This window comes from Somniosus microcephalus, chromosome 13 (assembly GCF_052327205.1).
Source record: "Somniosus microcephalus isolate GS21.2 chromosome 13, FLI_Smic_1.0, whole genome shotgun sequence".
In the NCBI taxonomy this organism is placed as follows: Eukaryota; Metazoa; Chordata; class Chondrichthyes; order Squaliformes; family Somniosidae; genus Somniosus; species Somniosus microcephalus.
Window position 1 is genome coordinate 165,441,994 of NC_140999.1, and position 23,085 is coordinate 165,465,078.

The window sequence follows — 23,085 nt, forward strand, 5'->3', positions numbered from 1 at the left end:
CTCTTATTGCAAATCTGTGACCTTATCCTGCCCGATCTCTCTAACCGCCTCCAGCATTGCATCCCATTCTGTGCCCAACAGTTCTCCAACTCTCATTTTCTGTGCATCTTTCAGCCATCTTGGCTGTGTTCCCCAGAGCTCCTGTCTTATGTATTACTATCTCTCTTCCTACCTTTTTAAAAGCCACTGTAAAAGCTATTTATTTGTCATCGGTCAACCCTTCTCACTCCCACTGTTACTCAGCATCTCTGTTTTATGACATTTGCCACTTTTTTTTTAATTTTAAACCATGTTTAAAATAAAACTTTGCTCATTCATCACTCAGAAAGACAGCTTGATTTCTTTACGCGGCCTGGACTGCAGAGCCTTAGGCATCAAGTATTTAAAAAGTCTGATCAAATGTCAGGACCTGTGCTTACATCTAGGTCAGGCTGAAATCAACATTTTAAAACCGCTAATTCTGCAAACAGACGCTATTGAATCTGTTGAGCCACACTCCTAAAATTAGGTTTGCTTTTATTTATTGTTAATGGATTGAGGATATTAATCAGTTGGAGTTGAATGGCAGCTGTGGAAATATAGGTAAAAGTACTCTGGGCGGGGGGGTGGGGTGCCTGGCCACATTTGAGGGAGCTCTAATGAGCTAGATTAACATCAGACGGTCTTTCTTTTCAGTCATACCTAATTATCAGTAGAAACCAGATGGTGGTTGATTTTTCTAATTGTTAGATCTGGAAAAAGTGCTTCTAATGACAGACCTGTGAAAGTATTGCGTAGACACTTTTACCAGAGTGTGTTTGTGTGGGTGTTTTTTGAAAATAAGCATAGCTGCAAGCATTTCACAGCCTGAGGCCATAGTGTATGTTACAGAGAATGCTGAGAGATGAGACACTCTAGTTCCTCTAAAAGCAGTATTGTCCATTTATATTAGCTACTAGACACATGTAGCTATTTCAGAATCCAGATGTAGCTTATTGCATTTCTGATGAAATAAATGATTAATATGAATTTTTGCTGGGCATGTGATTTCAATACTCTGGCACGGTATGTTCTTGTGTACTTTAACCTTTTTTGTGTGTTAGTTGGTAAGATGTGCGAGCATTTTTTTTGATTTACTTCCTTTGATTAATGAATGGTGATACAGGAAACTTTCTTTTATCCAGCACGGACGGGACCGACGTGGTGCCGGTTCATCAAAAAGTCCGGATAACCGAACGCTATAGTGAAAGATAAGGAGCTGAGAGCTCCGTATAAAGCAACAAACCCTGGTTCAAAACAATGGCCACAAGTTGCAAGCGTCTCTGTAGCTTAGCAACAGCTGCAGCCACACTCTTGCGCAGCAACACATGGAGCAAGGCAAGTAATAAAAGTTACCTGAACCTACTCCTGAATTTTGCCGGTTAACTGACATTTCCGGTTATTTAGGGGCCGGTTAATCGAAAGTATCCTGTCGATGTTTGTTAGTTAAATATACACAGGTGAAGTACATTTACCTGTGTTATACAAGTGTATGCAAAACGTTTTGTACTAAAATTAGTGCATGTGGCTAAAACAGTTGTCGCCCTGGCCACAGCTGTGGCTAGTCACCGATTTCTATTAGACAACACTTATAAAATAACAGCCTTCCTCTGCTTGGATAGCACAAGACAATTTTAAAAATGTGTACTTCTCAATTAACTTTAGAACTGCAGACCCAGATTTGGGTTAAGAAACTTGTGCAAACTCCAGACTATCAAACTGCATTTTTTTGTTGTTTAAATTTCATTTGTTTCAAAGAAAACATCTGCAGGATTAACAAGGTGGTCACTGAGCAGGGGATTGTGAGGGGAGAAGGTTGAAGGCACAACTGCATTGACACTTCTCGCAGCTTAAACTATAACCTTTTTTGTAAATTAACTGGATGCTGTTCAATAAGAGAAAATGCAAGCAGCTTAATAGGTAAAATAACATTCAGAATTCTTGGTACCATTCTGTGAATATCCTTATGATTATAACCATTCTAGATAATAAATGCTTGAAAACTTGCTCCAATTAGTCTATGCTGTATCAATAGGATCAGTAGAAAGTGTGCACATAATACTAGGTGCTCTCCACTGAATTGGTTAACTATAAGCATGTCTCAGTGATTAGATAGCAATCAAGCCTTTGGTTGGGGTAGCACTTCACCTTTGAGATTGGCTTTTTTAATACTGCATATTAAATAATTGATTTGTTTATTCAGTGCAGAACTATGTTTAAAAAATAAATGAATAAATATACAAGTATAATGAAAAATATAACTTCAGCACTCAAAATTGGTAACTTGACTATTTAGCAACTTGATATTGCATCATTCTGAAACAGCCGCATGTCCAAGTCACAGGTCTTGTTGGGGGTTAAATTAATTTTGTGCAATTTTTCTGTCACTGCACATGTCCAATTAATAGGGCAGTTTTCTTTTGCTGAATTGTATCCAAGTCTCTACACACTTTTAATAAGCTCAATCTTGTTATAAAGTTCAAGTTATTTCACATTAATTTACTCTCACAAGATGGCAGCTCAACCGCAGAAATAAGTTGCCACAATTTTGTGTTTTTAAAAAAAAAAAAAAAAAAAATCAGTGTGCTTAAAGATTCTCTGTAGGTTGAAAGGTGCATGGTGCTTGTATTAGTACTTATTATTTGTAGGATACAGAAAGAGGACAACGTTTGAAACTCTGCAACAGTCACATCGCTACCCTTCACTTTAGGACTGAACTCTGCCCTGTTTCCTAGTGGCAAAAGTCAGATGTGTAACACTGGGCTGTTGAAGTGCGTCAGTATGGGAATACATTCATGCTGTATACGTGTTACCTGAAAACCGCCTACTCCAAAGGATGACTCCAGGTCAGCATTTACATGGTGCTGAACAATATTGTCTATAGCTGAATAACATTTGATGTTCACACTGAAGTACAGTGTAAAACAAAGCATGTCTAAAGTTTGAATTCTTATACCTACATTGTCTGCGATCTCCCCAATACACTGTGTTTATCATTGAGCCATAAAAAAGCTAATCCTTTGAAGGACATCTTGGCTTGGCCCTACTTATTTTCACTGTGGTTCAAAACTTACCAGAATAGATACTTTATTTGTATTGGATTAAAGTTGTATGAATCAGAAATATAGTTAGCTTGTACAAACCATTTTACAATTGGTAGAGCTCTGGTTGGGAATTACCTGTGCAGCACTTTCTGTGGTGGATAGAAATGTAATTTCACTCATTTATTCCAAAACTTTGCACAGACTTTACTTAAAAAGATAATTGTTTGTCACATGTTGAATTCCTGATCTTGGCCATACCATCGCCTGGGCAAGCACTTCCAATTGGATAGGAACAAATGTACAAATAAGCCAACTGTTCTCTGGCACCACAAATGATCGATTCCAAATGACATTGAGAGATGCTGGGAATGTGTCACCGTCTTTGAAACTGGTGCATGCCATTGGGTGACTTCCAGAAATGAAAAATTCCATCTATTATTGCATATCATGCTGGTGGAGATCACCGACTTTAAGCAATTCTGCTGGTCTAAACTATAATCTATACTGGAAAAGTGAACAAATAATTATAATTGAAGATGTGTGTATAATGAGTATATAGATTTGATGTGTGCATATATTATTATTAGGCTATGGTAGCATTGTACACCGGGAGTTGAGACCAATTGCAGCCTTCAGGTGAAGTAAGGTTAGAGGCTGGGGATTATTGGACCACGGCATGCAAATGTAACTCAGTCCTTTTATTTTAAAGCTATGCATTCTGTCCTTAGTTTTAAATAATACTTTGATTTTTACATTAATCATTGTCAAATAGCAAAACTTGTGGGAAGTGGGGAAGTAGTTGGAACAGAGGTACAGGCCAAGGAGATGGGAAATTGAGATACTGCCATGCTATCACTGGTGTGACCGGTGTACGTTTACATATGCAGTTTCCAAGTAATTTAAAATGAGAATTATAATTGGCGTCTTGTAGACAGGAAATGCATGCAGACACAAGTTTTATACTTGGAGATTCATACGTGTATGTTGCATATAAAATGTGTGTGACCTGAATAGATTCACATGATCAAATGATGGAGTATCCAAGCTCTCAACACATGGGAGCTTTCAATGAGTTTTTAATCATTGCCTCTAGGCAAAATCTTCCAGCTAAACACTTGCTGCAATCAAAGTTTATTTTTACTTTTGAAAAATGAAAAGCAGTAGTTGTCAGTACCTGGCCTAAAGAAAACCACCATCATTATAAGACCCTCAAAAACTTTATTGTGCTTTTAGTTTACATGTGTTGTCTTCCATTTTTTTTCATATTGCATTGTGTTTTGTACTACAGTGCGCACTTGGTTTCTAACATGAAGGTTTAGCTCTTGAGGCTTCTTGTTATTGTAAGGGTTCAATTTATTTCATTATTTTGATTCATATGGAGGTGAGGGGGGGAAAGAAATACAAGGCGGGATTTTCCTTGCTTCGACTGGTCTGGGGCGGGCGATGTCGGTGGCTGGTCACGGCCCCGCTGCTGGCTCCATCCCACTCTGGAAAATGAATTTATGTTGATTGGGCTTGTTAAGCCCGCCCAGCGTGTTACCTGGTCCAATTAGAGGAAGCGGGTCTGGTGACGCCATTCATGACGCATTATCATCCGGTTTCCTTAAAGGGACCATGGCCAACTTTCTTTTGACATTTGTGCTGTCAGTGTTCTACAGCATTGAAGTACTGCAAACACTGACAATGACTGCACAAAGGTTCTCCCATGACTCCCTCCATATGCTTATGGAGAGAGCCACAGCACCCAGGGAGGTCCTCTTCCTTTCCCATGGGCGGAAGAGACCTCCCCAGGAGACCAACACTGCCTCGTTGCACATTGCACAGGAGGACACAAGCCGGGATGTTGTCCAGAGGACCAGGCTGCAGATCTCATTAGATCACGAAATGTTAGTACAAAGCCACGCTCAACCTCATCCTGCTGTGCCTCATCACATCCCCATCACTCTGCCTTCCCTACCCTACTCCTGCACATTCTTACTCCACACCAACTTACCTTGCACTTCCACCCATCCCTCCCTCTCTACATTATCACATCCCGATCTCACGAGCCACCCCACACACTCACCCTCATCCTAGTGCAATCATACCAACTAACACACAAGGATAGCTACTTGGGTAATAACAGAAAATGCTGGAAAAACTCAGCAGGCCAGGCAACATCAGTGGAGAGAGAAATAGTCAATGTTTCAGGTCGAAACCCTTCGTCCGTCCCGACAAAGGGTTGCGACCTGAAACGCTGACTCTATTTCTCTTTCCATGGATGTTGCCTGGCCTGCTGAGTTTTTCCAGCATTTTCTGTTTCGGATTTCCAGCATCCGTAGTATTTTGCTATCGTACATAGCTACTTGGGTGTTTTATCCAATGTTCATGTAAAGTTTCTGTTAATGTGCTGTCAAACATTGAAACCTTTTATTTTCAACAGTTTACGTTCTTGGACAGATTTGTGTGCACCTTTGGAAGTGGCTTCGTGAGTTGCAGTGAATGGTGAGACATAATGGTACCCCCCACAATGCTGATGTGTGAAAAGAATGGCTTAGGCATTGTAGGGATGCTTTATGGTGTTGGTGTGGGGTGGTGCCAACCTGGTGCATCATGTGGCGGCCAGGGTGTACAGCATCAAGTGAAGTAAATCTGGCTATGGTGAGGCCATCCCTGGCCTCCCGGGTAGCAATGTGGTCGGGTGCTGATGCCATGTGTCCTGTGCAGCATCAGTTGATTGTGGAGAAGGCTGGTGTGGTTGGTGTTGGGGCTGATTGTGGTGGGATTCTGAGGATCAAGGTGAGACAGTATAAAGGGATGGAATAGATGGCAGGTGAAGTAGAGATGACTGAATATTCTGTCAATGGTGAGAGAGTCTGTGCTGGAAATGGACTGAGAACAAGCTTGTGGCTGAGGAAACTGATGATCTGTCAGGTGGGAGCTTTTGCTGTACATTTGAAGCTGTCACGTAATCAGCTGGAGCAATGGTCACTGAACTCCCACCTCGGGTTGGCAGCTGTAGTCCCCGAACAGTGTGGTTCCCGTGGCCATGAAGTTAGTCAAAAGGTAAGTTTAAAAAATCCTGTTTAATCATCTGTCAATGAGATGCTAATGAGCTTAATTTGGTTGCCTGCTGCTGCCTGTCTGGTCTGCTCAGCACTGACGGACCCGACATTGGGAAAGGAGCATTTTGGCGGGTTCCTGACCCGCTGTCAAACCCATTTTCCCACCTGACCCACCACCATTCCCGCCCGCTGACACCCCGGAAAATCTCAGCCATTGTAACTGAAATGACATTGATAACATGCAGCATATGTAAAATGCTTCTTCCTCAAGACCTAATGAAAAGTAATTGGAGTTTAAACATCATTCTCATACTTTGCATAATATGCTGATTATTTTAATAACTTTATTTTCTTTTAGCATCAAACCTCATTACACTACACTATGAAACCTTTTCCTCCTTCACTGATCATTAGTTGAGCCTGAATTAAGTTGGTAGACAATTGTTCCTTTTTCTTAGTGGTCTGTACAGTACTTTTTATTTTGCTTGTATTCATTTAATTTTCCAGTTCTGATCTTTGGATATTACTGTAGCTACATTTAGTAATTATTTGCTTGGTAATTGAAGGTTATAACATTATTTACATTCCATCAAAAAGACTGTCTAAACCTCCCTCCATAACATCACCCATCTCTGCCTCTGCCCTCTCAGGTGGACATAAAAGATTCTATTGTTAACGATTCATGTGCATCGCCACTAAATAATCGAGTTTGACTTCGACGGACTATAAATAAGTTTATTTACAGGAACAGGTTAAATACAACAGGTAAGGTAGCAGGTAAGATGGCTGACTAGGAGCACCGTGGTGTAGGTCTTTCCCCAGCGGGGATGCCACGAGGACTAACTAGAAGTTTCCGAGCTCAACTGCTAGCAGGTTCCGAACTCGACTGCCAGAGGGTTCCGAGCTATGACGTCATCACAGAGTACAGGAATGAAGCCTGAGTATAGTAACGGATACATACATACAGTAAGGTAAGTTAAAGGGAATTATGTATCTCAATGTAAGGGACAACCGGTGGTACTGCCACACTATGGCACTATTTTGAAGAAGAGCAGGGGAGTTATCCTAGCCAATATTTTTCCTTCAATCAACATCACTAAAACAGATTATCTGGTTATTATCACATTGCTGTTTCTGGGAGCTTGCTGTGTGCAAATTGGCTGCCACGTTTCCTACATTACAACAGTGACTACACTTCAAAAAGTATTTCATTGGCTGTAAAGTGCTTTGGGACATCTGGTGGTTGTGAAAAGTGCTATAGAAATGCAAGTCTGCCTTTCTATCTTTACCATTGACAGCTGTGCCTTCAGTCATCTAGGCTCTAAGTTCTAATTCCCTCTCTAAACCTCTCTTTGACCAAGCTTTTAGTCTGCTCCTTTTGGCTTGGTGTCAGTTTTTGTCTAATTGCACTTCTGTGAAGTACCTTGGGAGCTTTTCCTGTGTTAAAAGACGCTATATAAATGTGTTTTTTGTTATCTGTAACCCTTCTAGGAGGAAGGGTTTTTGTCTTGAAAAACAGATTTATAGTAGGCTCCAAAATGCCAGAAAATGCATTTTAAAATAAAGTTTAAAAATCAGTTTTGGGATGTCCCCAGAGTGCCCTACAAAATAAAACTCGTGCCTTTGCCACTTACATCCCCTTTCAGCAATTTCTAAATCCACCAGTGCTGCAAACTGCACTTTAGTGTACTTTAGGTTTGTTCTTCTGCAATAAGTGATCGAACGTTGGGTATCTGCCACTTAAGTTATGATGAGCCCATGCCTAAACTGCACTTTCAGTCTAACTTCTTGCTCTCATGCAGCATAAGGCCTATATTCAGGGCTGTGCCAGCAATTTTTTTGAAGCTCTTGGTCAACTTTTACTAGTTTCAGACCTCACTGTCCTCGGCCCCTTGCATTGTTCCACAGAAGCTCAGCTTGAACAGCACCTCATCTATTGATTAGGCACTTTACAGCCTTCTGGATTCAACATCGAGTTCAACATTTTCAGATCATAACCTCGGCTCCAATCATATATTTTATCCACACTTTTTGTGTCTTTTTTTCTTCTCCCCCACTTGGCAGCTGTCTGTCTTTCTGCCAGTGCAATTCACACTTCATCTAGAGCCATCCTTTATTTCTTAATCTGTCCCATTACCATCTCCTTTTGCCTTGAATGTCTCTTAATCTCTTCCGCCTTCCATCCTATCACAGACCTTCCCTTTTGTTCTTTCATCCCCTCCCCCCTTTCCCAGCCCCTACACTTGCTTAAAAGTCTGTTCCATTTCCTACTTTTTTCCAGTTCTGATGAAAGGTCATCGACCTGAAATGTTAACTCTGTTTCTCTCTCCACATATGCTGCCTGACCTGCTGAGTTACTCCAGCATTTTCTGTTTTTATTTCAGATTTCCAGCATCTGCAGTATTTTCTTTGTTTTTACTAGTTTCTAGATTGACATGCAAGAGCCCACCCTCACCCAATCCTCAGCTACACCCCCTCCTTACTGGCTCATTCCCCAACCCTGGTAACAAGCAAAAGTTCCTAACTTATCAATCCTCAATGCAATGTATAAACTGCAAGTAAACTAATGACTTGAGAGTGTGTATAATATTGGGTTCAATAGAAACCTGTCACTTAAAATGTTGCTTTGCCAATTTAAGTTCAGAATAGCTTTTTTGAAACAAATCCTATTGATGGCTGGAATCTTGTCTCCAGTGCAGCAGGATTGAGAGATTTTGTTTTCCCCACACTGGGGGCAGTTGCTTTAGAATAAAAGGTGAGAAAAGACTGTTCTGTTCATCAAAGCTTATCCCTCTCAGACATTAATTGTCCATTCCCTTCCCCTAGTAGCTATGCACCAATTACATGTAGAATAGAAATATTAAACCAAGGACTGCTGCCTGACTGAGATCACACTCCAGCTCTGCTTTAAGGCTTTGCTTGTAAAGTGCATGTAACTGTTACTGTACAGTATCCTGTGACTTGATATTAATGTCTAGACCTCTACAGACACAGCCCTAGACACTCAGACTTGAGGACATTGAAGTCATGGCAGAAATTAGCTTTACATGGAGTGTGTGTATCTGTAAGTGAGCACAGTTTCACTAGAGAAGCAGCTGGGAGATATTGACGGCAATCAAATGAAGAGGAAACTGATTAATGTAATACAAACCATTTTCAGTAACTTGTCCATCCCTGGGCTAGGTATTTGCACCAACTTTTCTGTCAGCAAGGACACAAGATTTCAGGCACCTCAGTCCTGCAAGCAATTAAATTTAAATAACTCCCCTGACTTCCAATAACCATGCGAGACTTGGATTACTGCTGCTAAACAAAGCCTTGCTAACAGTGATCATACTGCTTTTCCCTCTGCTGAACTATCAAAAAATACAATTAGCAACTTAGTCATGTGCAGGCAGATATCTGAGCACTTCCTATTTCTATGTCCTTTTGGCCACCATGAACAAGATACTTGTCTCCACCATACCACTGTCAGGCATCATAGGACATTATGACAGAATTATAATTTTTAAAAATTGCACACTTTATAAACCAAAATATCCCAGCGTCTGTGTATTACAAATGTCAACTTTACTGTAGACAAAAGTTAAGGATAAAGCCAAAAAATGCATGCCCTCTACCTATCTTAAGATGTACTCCAGAAACATCCTGATTTTAAATTAATTTGACTTATTAACATATGAAGAGCTGTGCCCTCAGTCAGCTTGATGCATGCATGACCAAGAATACAAATCAACCCATTGTAGCAAACTTATAAAAAGTTCCTGTCAGATTGATTGTGGTTAGAGAATGGACACCTGAAGCCTTGTCCTATTAATTATTTCAACAGTGCGAAATTCAGAAATGTAGGAAGCATATAATGTAAATAGCATTTTTCTCACTGTTAACTTTTTTAATGTATCTGTAATAAGTTGAAAATAGCAACCTGTTGTGAGATGAGAGTATTTTGGGGCAAATAAATGAGTGGCATGAGGTAGGGTGTGTGTGGGCAGGCGGGGGGCGGAACTATCCTTTAATCCTCATCCTTCTCGACCTGTCTGCAGTCGTTAACGTAGTTAACCACACCACCATCCTCCAATGCCTCTCCTCTGTTGTCCAGCAGGGTGGGATTGCCCTCGCCTGTTTCCATTCTTATCTGTCCAGTCTTAGCCAGAGAATCTCCTGTAATGGATTCACTTCCTGCTCCCGCACCGTTACCTCCTGGAGTCCCCCAAGGATCTATCCTTGGCTACTTCCTATTTCTCATTGACATGCTGCCCCTCTAACATCATTTGAAAACACATCAGATTCCACATGTACACTGACACCCAGCTTTAGCTCGCCACCACCTCTCGAACCCTCCACTACCTCTGATTTCTCATGTTGTTTGTCCAGTATTAGATGAGCAGAAACTTTCTCCAATTAAATATTGGGAAGACCAAAGCCATTGTCTTCAGTCCCTGCCACAGACTCCATCCCTCTCCCTGGCCATTGTCTGAGGGTGAACCAGACTGTTCACAACTTTGGCATCCTAGTTGACCTTGAGCGGAGCTTCAACCCCATATCCTCTCCATCACCAAGACTGCCTACTTCCACCTCTAATATCGCCTATCTCTGCCCCTGCTTCAGCCTATCTGCTGCTGAAACCCTCATCCATGCTTTTGTTACCTCCAGACTCGACTATTCCAATGCTCTCCTGGTCTGCTTCCCACCTTACACCCTTAATAAACTTCAGCTCATCCCAAAACTCTGCTGCCGTATCCTAACTCACACCAAGTCCTGTTCACTCATTACCCCTGTGCTCACTGACCTACATTGGCTCCTATCCGGCAATGCCTCAAATTTAAAATTCTCCTCCCCATGTTCAAATCCTTCCATGGCCTCACCCCTCCTTATCTCTGTAACCTCCTCCAGCCTTACAACCCTCTTAAATCTATGCATTCCTCCAATTCTGGCCTCTTGTGCATCCCTGATTTCCATTGCCCCACCATTGGTGGACGTGCCTTCAGCTGTCTAGGCCCTAAGTTCTGGAATTCCCTGCCTAAACCTCTCCACCTCCTTTTTAAAATGCTCCTTAAAACCTACACCTCTGACCAAGCTTTTGGTCATCTGTCTTAATATCTGTGGCTTGGTGTCAAATTTTGTTAACGCTCCTGTGAAGCCCTTTGGGATGTTTTACTAAGTTAAAGGTGCTATATGAATGCAAGTTGTTGTTGTAATACATTAACAAAAACAAGAAGCTATTTGTCTATAGTGATTAGATTAAAATGCACACACTTCTCTCCAAAGCTTATATCTCTGCAACCACTTTCGGTCCTATGTTAGCCTATGCTGATTCTGGCTGCCTCTGTGTAACTCTCTCCCTTTTGTTCAACTGTCAGTGATGAAGTCTTCAGCCATCTGAGCCCTACACTCTGGAACACTTCTCTTAAACCCCTCCACCTTGCTACCTTTCCCAGCTTCAAAAGCCTTCTCAAATCCTCCTACTTTGACCATATCTTCAGTGGTCTGCCATCATTTTTCTACTACTGCTCAGTCTCTGCTGCACCTCCTGAAGTGCCTTGGGTATGTACTAAATTAAAGGTGCTATATAAATGCAAGTTATTTTCACGAGTTATAGCCTATTTCATACACTTATGCTGTTTACCTACAGCCTTTTAAAATTCAGTCCACTTTTTGTTCCACATTGTGTATCAAATTTTCTTTTTAAGGTCCCAATATCTCCCAGTCAGTCTGTATTTATTGGGAAACACACCAAGATTTTGCTGCCAATGCACTAATTGTCAATGTGGAATTTGCCATAAATTTGCTTTCTTTAAAAATAGCTTTTCAGGCTAAAAGCAATCTGCCAAGTGGTGCACAGGACAGGGGGAATCCTGTATGTAAACATAATTTCACACCACGTCTGTTACAATCTGTCTGGTACACTGCCATTTTCCCACTTCTATTCATGAAAGGAAATTCTGACCCACTGGAAAAATCAGTGTACTAAAGACATCTGGTGGTAGTAAAGAGGTACTCCATTTAGAGACACAACTCCCCATGAGAATGTCAACGTCAGGACGATAGCCTTTAGGAAATTACAGCATTTATAATTGTAAACCCTAGGTTACATGGCAGATGGAATGAAATGGCTGCATAAACTTGGTTGTTTTAGCCAGATGTAATGTTTTTTTGTTCTTTACCCAATTCCACTAAGCCATAGCATCAGGTGCCAAGTGATAGCATGTGGCACACAATGAGCCAGAATTTGCTGAAAATATAAAGGCATCTGAACGACACATACCATATTAATGCAAAAATCGGCCAGCAACTTGTAGTGAGGAAGAGATATGCTGTGAATTGCGAATCGCCACAAGTTACTGGCCAATTTGCGCTGCTCAGCCTTTAGCTTTGCGAAAATGGCATCTCCTGTTTAACCACCCTGTGATTTTCATTAAGTTGCTGCATTTGCACATTAATTGCCTATTAAACTCACCACTGAAAGGTAAGTCTAGTAATTAACTTATATATTTATATAGCGGCTTTAGCGTAATAAAACATCAAAAGGCGCTTCACAGGAGTGTTATCAAAAATGTTTTTGACACTGAGCCATATAAGATGTTAGGGCAGATGACCAAAAGCTTGGTCGAAGAGGTAGGTTTTAAGGAGCGTCTTAAAGGAGGAAAGCGAAATAGAGAAGCAGAGAGATTTAGGGAGGGAATTCCACAGCTTGGGACCCAGGCAGCTGAAGGCACTAATGGTGGAGCATTTAAAATCGGGGGTGTTCAAAACTGCAGAACAGGTTGAGCGCAGCGGTCTAGGGGAATTATAGGGCTGGAGGAGATTACAGAGATGAGCAGGGGCGAGGCCATGAAGGAATTTGAATACAAGGATGAGAATTTTAAAATCGAGATGTTGCTTATCTGGGAGCCAATGTTGGTCAGCAAGCACAGGGGTGAGCAGGACTTGGTGCGAGTTAGCACAGGGGCGGCAGAGTTTTTGATGACCTCAAGTTTATGGAGGGTAGAACTAGGGAGGCCGGCCAGGGGTGCATTGGAATAGTCAGTCGGTGCCCTTTGACGTGATAATTGCCAATCAACGTCCCTTGCCCAGAAAGTGAACAATTTTAAATGTGGCATCTCATTCCTTCAGGTTGTGAATTCTTTTAGATTTTAAAAATATCTTTTTTTCCTTTGTCTCTCTCCTCTCTCAATCCCATCTTTCTTTCCCTCTCTCTATCTCTTTCTTTCCCTCTCTCTCTGCACCTGATTTGACATTGAATTAACCTACGCTAAGGTCACCCTCCTTCTTGGTCCTTTTTCTCTATATTTCGCAATCCTTAAATCTCATTGGTTAAGGAGATGCACTGAGTTTGTCCCATTGTTCACCAAGGTCCCAGATGCGCTCGAGCCCTCGCTGTGCTGCTATCAGCTTGCACTTCCAGCAACTTTGTGGACAAAAAATTTGGAAACCTAAATGTGCACGAACAAGTCTAACTAACTAATGGGGCATGCTGCGCGATACCCCACTCCAGAAAAATCCCATTGTTACTATAGTGCATTTCTGAGCTCCAGTATGGTAGCAATAGATCTCAACCTCAATATTGATGTGGACAGCCATCACCCATTTTAGCTCATTAGCTTTTGTACTTAAGGTCAACTCTCTGTCTAGTTCAGAGTAAAGGGATGAAAATCTCTCGGCTGTAAAGCTCTCAATTGAAATGGATTTGGCCATCTCAACCTAGTCTATAGTGATGAGTCATCTCAATTATTAAATTGAGGCCAGCAATTTCCTTGGTCCTTCTCCCGCTCCGCCAGTGTAACTTTGGTGCATGTAAACGGGGTTTCTGACTAATTTCCATCAAAGTTATGGCAGTGGAGCGGGAGCAACCCCAAGAATATTCCCAGCCAATGTCTCACGCAGAGACCATACAGGTGGCTGGTGCAAGAAGTGGAAATGTCACACTAGGAAAAGGGGTCCTATTCCAAGGTTGTATTGGGGAAGGTTGCTGAGGCAGAATGGTTAGAGCTTTATTCTACATCTGGTCTGTTATACCTGATATTAAAGTGCTTTATACTGTGTCCTCTTCTTGCAAAGTACCATGAACATGGCATTCTATGACCTGCCGCCACCCTCATATTTTTCTTGTTGACTGCCTTCCCATCTGCTTTGGTCTCCTCTTCTCTTGTCCCATGGCTGATTTCCTTAGCCCTATCACCTATTTTCTACTGCCCTATTATCAATCACATCCCACTTCTTCCTGTACAGAGTCATGTCTCAATCTAGTCACTGCTGCTCCCCTACTGACCTCTCCTACTCCTGCCCCATGATTGAATCATTCCTGGATATGCATGTGTCTTTGATTGACATCTGCACCAATCAGGGCTCTTGTTGGTTCTCCCAAAGCAGTAATCCATGCTGCTTCATTCCCCTATCACAGTGCAAAGCCCATCCATCTTTCCCTTCTGGAAACACATTACTCCAATTTTCTCTTTCCTGCCCCATTCCCCAATCACTTCTATTGCCCATCCAATCTGCATTGCCTTGCAGAATGTCTGCTCTCTCGCAAATAAGACCGTCATTATCCACAACTTCATTCTAGAGGAATTCATCACTATCCTGGACCTTAACAAAATCTGTGTCTCAGGTGCTTCCCACCCCCCACCCCCCTGCCATTACTGTGGCTAATCCACACAACTATAGGTTCACTACATCACTCACCCCAACTGCTGTGACTATCAATGCCAGGTCCACCTTGTTCCTTTGCTTTACTCTGGCACCTCATTCTTTTTGAGCAGCTCAACCTCTACCTCCCCTCAAATTTTCTCCATTTTTGTCTATTGCTACTTCCCCCAAGTTGCCTGACAGTGTCCTAGCCAATATCTCCACCCACCTCTCCTCACTTTATCTCTGCACTGAGTGAATTCTCATCCTGTGATTTGAAACTTCACCTAAATTTCCCTTGTCCCTCCTCCTCTGACTCCTGTCTGAATCAACCTCGCCCTTAACCCAGGTAGCGAGGTGGAGGAGTTTAGGGAAGGAAGTGTTGGCTTAGACAGCTGTAGATGTGGCTGCCAATAGTGGGGCAAATGAACAAGGGGAAAGCACAGGAAGAGATTTTTGAGAAGGTGGCAAGCTAAGGCTGGAATAGGTTACATAGAGGGGTGATGCCATGAATGGAGTTAAATACGAGAATGAGAATTTTAACTTGGGAGTCTTTGGGGGACCAGGAGCCAATGTAGCTCAGCAAAGACCAGGGAAATAGTTGAGCGGGACCTAGTGCGGGATAAGTTACGGGCAGCAGAGTTTTGAATGAGCTGAAGTTTAGAGGGTGGAGGAAGTGAGGCCAACCAACAGAGCTTTGGAATAGTTGCATGTGAAGGTAACCGACATGGGTGATGGTGAGTATATGGGTTGAGTAAGACAGAGATTGTGATCAGTCTAGTTCAGCCTGAGATGATGGTTGTGAGAGGCACTGAATTGATTGCGAGGGTAAGGAGTTTGTGATGGGGTCTTTCGATGATGGCTTCAGACTTCTCTGCTTAACTGGAGGATGTGGTGGCTCATCCACAACTGAATATCAGATGAGCAGTCTGCTGACACACAGGCAGAGAGGACAAACGAGGTGGTGGAGAGAGCTGGATGTCATCAGCATACAGGTGGAAGCTGACCCCATGTCTGATCATGTTGCCAAGGGGCAACATGTAGATGAGGAGAGGGCCACTGATATCCAAAATGTGCATGTAAATAGACACACTAAAAAATAATTTTTTATGGGTTGCTGCACCTATTTAAGAGATTTTTTCTTGTCCAGCATTGTGGTAGGTACACTTGCATAACACGCGAGATAAAAAAATCACAGGATTGGGGGTAATATACTGGTATGGGTGGAAGATTGGCTATCTAACAGAAAACAGAGTTGGGATAAATGGTTCATTCTCGGGCTGGCAATCAGTAACTAGTAGTGTTCAGCAGGTGTCAGTGCTGGGACCATAACACTTTACAATCTATATGAACGATTTGGAGGAGGGGACCAAGTGCAACATATCCAAGTTTGCCGACAATACAAAGATGGGAGGGAAAGCAGTGAGTGAGGAGGATATAAAAAACCTGCAAAAGGACATAGACAGGCTAAGTGAGTGGGCAGAAATTTGGCAGATGGAATATAATGTTGGAAAGTGTGAGGTTATGCACTTTGGCAGAAAAAAATCAAAGAGCAAGTTATTATCTAAATGGAGAGAAACTGCAAAGTGCTACAGTTCAAAGGGATCTGGGGGTCCTGGTGCATGAAACACAGGTTAGTATGCAGGTACAGCAGGTGATCAGGAAGGCCAATGGAATCTTGGCTTTTATTGCAAGGGGGATGGAGTATAAAAGCAGGGTAGTCTTGCTTCAGTTATACAGGGTATTAGTGAGGCCACACCTGGAATACTGCTTACAGTTTTGGTTTCCATATTTAAGAAAAGATATACTTGCTCTCGAGGCAGTTCAGAGAAGGTTCACTCGGTTGATGCCGGAGATGAGGGGGTTGACTTATGAGGAAAGGTTGAGTAGGTTGAGCCTCTACTCATTGGAATTCAGGAGAATGAGAGGCAACCTTATCGAAACATATAAGATTGTGAGGGGGCTTGATCGGGTGGATGCGGGGAGGATGTTTCTACTGATGGGTGAGACTAGAACTAGGGGGCATAATCTTAGAATAAGGGGCTGCCCTTTGAAAACTGAGATGAGGAGAAACTTCTTCACTCAGAGGGTAGTAAATCTATGGAATTTGCTACCTCGGAGAGCTGTGGAAGCTGCGACATTAAATAAATTTAAAATGGAGATACAGTGTTGTGTATGTACCTTTAAGAGAGAACGGCTTTTATACTGTAGTACCGGCAGTGACCACACCTGTATATAAAGCCGTAGCAGGCTTCTGTATTTTCAGTTCCAGCATACCCTCTGTTCAGTAAACACCTGTTATTACCGTTCTCCTGCAGTCAGTGTGTTATTGATACGGGGACACTACAGTGGCGACGAGCAGGTTCAAACTCACCTGCAGTACTGCATCACCTCACGGGGATCCATCCCTGAAAAGAAGCTTCTTGGAGGTCGAAGCCAGAGCAACGGGCGTCGACCGTGGGCAACCGCCCAGTGATCCATCGGAGTTCAGTGAATCGCAGGGGAAGCTGTGGAGAGCTGGGCTTGGCTCCCCAGTCAAGGTGTTCCAGCAAATCGTGCTGGTAGCAGGTAGTGCACTGACCCTTCCGGACTGCGGCGGGCTTGAGCTCGATCGAGCGGCTCTGCAAGGGGGCCGTGCAGCATCGTCGGGAAGGAAAAGAGAGAGGGTGGAGCACACGGCGCGGTCGGTGCTCAAGAGTCGGGCAGCGTTAGAGAAAATAACAGGGGAAGGAAAAGAGACGCGCAGTGGACAGTGTCGAAGAAGAATAAAACGAAGGAATTTAACTAACAAAAAAGAGACGCGCCGAAGCTGCGAGGCGCCGCCATTACTATTTAGAACGCTAGGAGCAGCATTGGCAGCAAGGGGAAGGAAAAGCGCGGGAGGCGCCATTTTAATCCATTGGGGAAGAAGGAAAAGCGCGGGAGGCGCCATTTTAAACCGCCCAAGATGCCGAAGAGTGGCAGTATCACTGCTTTCGACAACGAAATAGAAGACTGACCCACGTAATGTGGAAAGAATTGAAGTGTACTGCAAGGCAAATGGGGTGGCTGATGAAAAGAAGGCGTCGGTATTATTAAATTTGATGGGCGCGAGAACATACAGCCTATTGCGGAATTTAATTACCCCAGCTAAACCAATGCAGAAAAGCTTTGAAGAGATTGTCAATATCTTACAGGAACATCTAAACCCTACACCGCTGCTGATAGCAGAAAGATTCAAGTTCCATAAAAGAAACCAGCACAAAGATGAGAGTAATGCTGACTATCTTACGGAACTACGCAAGTTATCGAAGCACTGCCAGTTCGGAGCAGGACTGGCAGATACCTTAAGGGATGAGTTTGTCTGCGGGCTCCAGAGTGAAGGAACCCAGAAATGACTACTTTCGGAAAAGGACCTTACGCCAGAAAAGGCTTTCCGCGTGGCAGTATCCTACAAAGCAGCAGCACGGGGAGCTGCGGAAATACAACAGAAACCGCAAGAATATAGCACCAACGAAATGGCATATGGAGCAGAAAAGTGCTATCGCTGCGGCAGAACAACCCATGACCAGAAGGACTGCTGGTTTAAGGACAAAGTATGCAGGCAATGTGGAAAAGTGGGACACATAGCACGAGTCTGCAGATCGGGAAAGAAAACCAACACTAAAAGAACTACTAAGGAAAAGTACAAGAAAGTAAAAAAAAAAAAAAAATGACAGACAGTAGTTCAGAAGAGCAGGAGAGTGATAATGACTCCGGGAGCAGGAGACTAAGTTGTAGTTACACAATGTGATCGCAAAGGAGGATCACCAAACCATTTGGGTCACCCTCGTGATAGCAGGGTCCCAAGTAAAGATGGAATTGGACACAGGATCAGCCCTAACGGTCATTAATCGACGAGACTATGAGCGGCTATTCTCACATACCCTTGAAGGACACGTCCATTGTATTGAAGACATATACGGGGCAAAAAGTCTACCCCAGAGGAAAAATAAGGGTGCCCGTTAAATACAACGGCAAGGAAACACAGAAACTGTATCTCTATATATTACAAGATGGAGGACCACCATTATTGGGACGTGAATGGATCCGAAAAATACAATTGGATTGGCATTCCATTCAGGCGCTAACTGTGGCTGACAAAAAGGATGATGACGTCACACCTGGACGACTGTCAAAAATTCTAACTGACGTGAAAGAGGTGTTCCAGCAAGGACTTGGGACTCTAAAAGGAGTAACGGCAACGATAAAAATTGAAAACGCAAACCCAACATTTTTTAAGGCCAGGCCAGACCGGTACCGTACGCGATCCGCCCGGCCGTCGAAGCAGAGCTGGAGAGTCTGGAGCATTTGGGCGTGCTGTCCAAGGTGGACTAGAGTGAGTGGGCCACACCCATCGTTCCTGTAATGAAGAAATCATTGAGCAGCACGCCTGGGGAGCCGAAGAAGGTTCGCATCTGTGGGGACTTCAAGGTAACTGTGAACCCAGTCCTGCACACAGTACAATATCCACTTCCGCGGATAGAAGATATTTTCGCCTCACTATCTGGAGGGAAATGCTTTACGAAGATTGATCTGGCCCAAGCGTATCTACAAATGGAGGTAGAAGAAGCATCTAGAAAATACCTCACGATAAACACTCTCAAAGGGTACAACCGACTGGTATTCGGGGTAGCATCAGCTCCGGCTATTTGGCAGAGGGCGATGGAACAAGTCCTGCAAGGGATCCCGGGGACCCAGTGTTATTTGGACGACATCCTGGTTACGGGCAAAAATGACAGTGAACACCTTGCCAACCTGGAGCAGGTGCTCACAAGATTACAAGAATATGGGCTACGAGCCAACCGCCCCAAATGCGAGTTTTTCAGGAAACAAATTTCGTATTGTGGCCACATGATTGATGAAGAGGTGTTACATAAGTCCCCAGACAAGATTGAGGCAGTAGTCAAGGCTCCAGCACCAGAAAATGTGTCGCAACTGAGGTCGTTCCTCGGGTTGGTGAACTACTATCATAAGTTCTTGCCGAATTTCTCTACAATTCTGCACCCACTGAACGCCCTGCTGCAAACTGGAGCAGCATGGAAATGGAGTGATGAGTGTAAGCGTGCCTTTCAGAAATGTAAATGCCTAATCACTTCAAAAGAAGTATTGGCCCACTACAATCCAACACTACCGATTCGGTTGGCATGTGATGCGTCTCCCTACGGCATTGGAGCGGCGCTGTCACACAAATTCCTTGACGGTTCAGAGAGGCCAATAGCCTTTGCGTCGTGCTCGTTAACCTCAGCCGAGCGTAACTACACCCAGAATTGACAGGGAGGCCCTCAGCCTGGTGTGGGGGGTGAAGAAGTTCAATCACTATCTGCATGGGCAGAAATTCACCCTACTGACTGATCACCAGCCTCTTGTCTCCATTTTTAACCCAAAGAAGGGCGTTCCGGTGATGACGGCGCAACAGCTGCAAAGATGGTCCCTTTTTCTAGGGGCACATCAATACGACATAGAGTACAAGGGTACGAAACAGCATGGAAACGCTGGTGGGCTGTCGTGCCTGCCGTTGCCTACGGTGGAGGAAGCGCCTGCAGTGGACCCTGTTGAGATATTCCATGCGACCATAGTCGAATGTCTACCTGTTACAAACTCAAGTACAGAGAAGGAAACCCGAAATGACCCGACACACTCTCGGGTCTATGATTTGACGGTGAAGGGATGGCCAGCACATGGCGACTCACTGTTGCCAGCATTCTCGCAAAGGAGAGAACAGCTGTCGGTGTGCCGGGGGACCTTGATGTGTGGATCCCGAGTGGTAATTCCACCCAAGTTGAGAGAGAGAGTGCTCAATGAGCTTCATGAGGGTCATCTGGGAGGGGTAAAAATGAAGAGCCTAGCCAGGGCTTGTGTGGTGGCCGGGAATCGATAAAGAAATCGAGGATATGACCGAGATGCAGAGGATGCCAGAAAGTCCAAAACGCTCCACCACAGGCCCCGCTACACCCATGGGAGTGGCCCTCATCTCCATGGCAACGGGTACGCGTTGATTTTGCTGGTCCATTTATGGACTCAATGTTTTTAATCGCCGTGGATGCACATTCGAAATGGCCAGAGGTCATCAAAATGTCCTCCACCCCCACGGAGAAAACTATTGCAGTCCTACGGACCATCTTCGCCAGGAATGGCTTGCCAGAACAGATTTGCTCCGACAATGGACCACAGTTTGTGTCCGAGGATTTCCGGAGGTTTTTGAGGAATAATGGGGTGAAACATTACACATCTGCCCCATATGCATTGGCTGAGAGGTTTGTTCAGACCTTTAAAAAGGCCATAAAGGCAATGCATAATGACGACATACCACTACAACAGAAGGTGGATAATTTCTTGTTTGCTTACCGGAATGCGACACATGCAGTCACCAACCAAGCTCCAGCCATAATGTTCTTTAACTGAAGGTTAAGATGTCGCCTGGATTTGCTCAAACCAAACATAAGACGAGATGTTGAGGATAAGCAATTCCAGCACATAAATGAGAAGCCAATCAGGAGCTTCAAGATCGGGCAACCAGTCTTGGCCCGCGACTACCGAACAGAAAAATGGCAGCCAGGAACAATATGCACACAGCAGGGACCACTAATGTACACAGTGGACGTTGGAGCGAGCATCGTGAGACGCCATGCTGACCAGATTCTAGAGTCACAGGAACAAGTCAAAACCATACCACAAGCATGCGCACCTGGTGATGAACCCGAAGTACAGATTGCGTCTACCTCAGAATCAGTGGTATTGGAAGCTGACGAACCAACCAATGACAATGAGCCAGAATCGACTCCGCCGCAAGAACAGGATACTCGAGAAAGGCACTATCCAGACAGGATCAGGAAGCCTCCTCAAAGACTGAACTTATAAATGATTACTTCAGTTGATGTATATAGTACAGAGAAAATTGTAATTGTAATTAGTTATTATTTAATTGTTAAATGAATGTTATGTACTGTTTATCTAAAAGGGGAGGAATTGTGTATGTACCTTTTTAAGAGAGAACTGCTTTTATACGGTAGTACCGGCAGTGACCACACCTGTATATAAAGCCGTAGCAGGCTTCTGTACTTTCAGTTCCAGCATACCCTCTGTTCAGTAAACACCTGTTATTACCGTTCTCCTGCAGCCTGTGTGTTATTGATACGCGGACACTACAGACAGTTTCCTAGCTGATAAGGGAATTGGGGGTTACGGGGAGCAGGCAGGGAAGTGGACGTGAGTCCAGGTTCGGATCAGCCATGATCCTATTGAATGGCGGAGCAGGCCCGAGGGGCTGTATGGCCTACTCCTGTTCGTTCTTATGTAACTCCCCTCTGTCATTGTTTGCCAGAAGAGAGATTACAGAGGAAGGGGCTAAAATTGTGCTGTATGACATTAGTAGTGAATGTGTTAATGCAGTAAAGAAGTCAAAAAGTAAGAGCACCTCTCAAGTGAATGTGGCATATTCTTTGTAATAGTGGTGGTAGAACTCATTAATAAGGAAGTATATTCTACTGAATTGCTCCATATTTCTTACGAAAGATATGGGGCTGAAATTTTGCAATCAAGCTCCGCTGTTCTAACTGTGGCAGAGTGGGAATCATGATGCACTATGACTTATGTTTCAGACCTTCCCAGAATATCCTGTAATTAAAATAATCTGGTGGATGCCCACATTAGTGTGAATGCATCTTGGGTGCCAGATTGCGAATGGGGTGGGCCAGTGGCTCAAGCTTCAAAGGGCACTGATCTATGGTAATCTGCTCCCTTTTATAAGGGGCACCATTCAGAATATGAATGCTGTTATCTTTATGGGGTTTTCTAGGCCATGACCTAGATTTGGAACTTCTGCTGCCCTATTAACCTGGAGGCTGGTAACCTGTTGGGGTCCAGGTTTCTGAGGGCAAAGTAGGAAAAGGCCAGGGGAATTCCAGTAGGTGACCATTCTGTGGCACTTTTTTTTTCATGTCGGGCCATCAATGGGGTGGATGGAACTCTGCTCACCATACCTGCGCCCATCCCATTTCCTGCCCTGGCTGGACCTCTCCTTCCTATTTTACATTGAACTTCTGCAGGGGCAGAATTTCAGTCACATTTCTTTTTTACTGATGCTGCTCAGTCACCCCTTGTTGCTGCACTTTATGCTTTAATAGTGGTTGTTAGGTGCAGCCTGAAAGACATTGTGTATAACTCCAGTCCCCACCATACACCATTAAGTTTTGGTTCAGTGATAGAGTGCTGGCAAAGCCCACCAGAACTACTGCAGCAGCAACAACTCCTAATGGCTAAAGCAGAAGAGACACTTGTGATACCAGGGAGTTCTCTAACCCGAGGAGGTTCAGAGAGAAAAAAGTGGGTGGAGG